At 39.5% G+C, this 1,612-nt stretch overlaps 1 non-coding gene across 1 annotated transcript; it reads left to right on the top strand.

The window, feature by feature from the left end:
• The first annotated feature begins 817 nt into the window (after positions 1 to 817).
• On the top strand, positions 818 to 936 carry LOC144478113 (5S ribosomal RNA). The gene has a single exon (XR_013495318.1). It is a non-coding gene; the product is annotated as a 5S ribosomal RNA (ribosomal RNA).
• The last annotated feature ends 676 nt before the right edge of the window (positions 937 to 1,612 follow it).

Genomic DNA, 1,612 nt, shown 5'->3' with positions numbered 1-1,612 from the left:
GTGCAATCGCTTCTGCTAGCCGAGTTTTGCAATTAGTTCGACGGAATCAGCAATACATATATATCGGTATATACCTTCAAAATCATAGCAAATAAACTGCTATAATATTCTGTGTACATATAAATATACTCATAATATACATATACACGTGATATACTTGCTGCGTCGACTCCGGCTTTAATTAGCAGCGCGCAACGTTCCGCGCCCGTTCATCGATATTAGAATAATTATCGCGATCTATCATATGTAAATCCCGGCGCGAAGTTCGCGAATTATAATTTTCAGCGGTAGCTCCCCGGCCTAATCAGGAAAGTTAAATGTCCGTAACAGTCCTCGTTATTTAGATATCGAGCGGCCGAGACGTAAAACCCGTCGCGCGTAACACGTCGCCGTGGCCGCTGCTTAGCGCCGTTCAACGGTCCGGCTACGGCCACCGTGCGACAAAGATAAGATACGAAAAATACGCGAACAGTAAAATACCACCTACAACACGCTCTCGAGAGAATTTCAACTTTTATTGCAAACCCCTCCCGCCCCGCCCGATTCTCACGCTATTTAACATTCCGCGAATGCAAAAGTTCCGGTTTCAACGTGGACGCTTACTTTGATATTAATTTATATTTCTAGACGCTGGTTATAACAATTCTCCATTTGCAGTACCGTTGTATCATTTATTATAGAAAATAAGTATGAATATTGTATTATTTTTTAAATTGTCTTTACAGCTTTTAATTCGTTTTTTATACAGTATTCATTATTAAACTCTATTCCATTTATTCGACTAAGAATGTCAGGTTATGGCAAAGTTAATATCTCAGCCAACGGCCATATCGCGTTCAAAAAACCGATTCTCGTCCGATCATCGAAGTTAAACAGCGCTGAGCGTGGTTAGTACTTGGATGGGTGACCGCTTGGGAATACCACGTGCTGTTGGCTCTTTTTTTTGTTTTTAATCATTTCTGCTATATCAATTGTTAAAATTTAAAAAATGTCGGGTTATGTCAAAATTAAAAATGTCATAAAATAAGATCGAATCTGCGACAATATTTTCTTCAATTAAAAATTAAATTTTCTACGAACGTTGTTACATTACTCTTAAACGTCATTAAAATTTGCATAAATCGTATCGCGACTTAACAGAGGCACTGATTAAGCGATTAGCTGTTTAAATAACTCGTCATGTGCTGGACCGTATTGGTACGCCTTGAAATCCGACGTATGATCTCTCGACAGACGGCGAAATGGACCTTCTGCGTTTATACAGCGCGTAGAATGCAAAGTGTATTAGACGGAACGATCACACGGCACCCTAAGTAAGTAGTAGCCGGTTTTGTCAAAGATTGACAGTAATCGTCGATGCGTGTCGCGCAATAATGCCGAGCTGATAATGGCGCCGGGACAGTGTGTAAAAAAAAAAAAAGATGGCCGCGGCAATTTCGCGCGATCATTCCCTTCCGCGGCGAGGAGAACGGACGCAGGAAAAAACCGGCGAATTTCACGTTTCATTTGCAACTATTTTATAGTATTTTATAGTATTTTATTTATAATACATAAAACTATTTTGTTGGCAACTAAGTAATAGCGTATTCAAAATAAGAAGAAAAATTCGATT

Source organism: Augochlora pura, unplaced genomic scaffold (genome assembly GCF_028453695.1).
Source record: "Augochlora pura isolate Apur16 unplaced genomic scaffold, APUR_v2.2.1 APUR_unplaced_831, whole genome shotgun sequence".
NCBI lineage: Eukaryota > Metazoa > Arthropoda > Insecta > Hymenoptera > Halictidae > Augochlora > Augochlora pura.
Note: the sequence above shows the minus strand (reverse complement) of the source record. Positions and strands in the feature narration are given on the sequence as shown.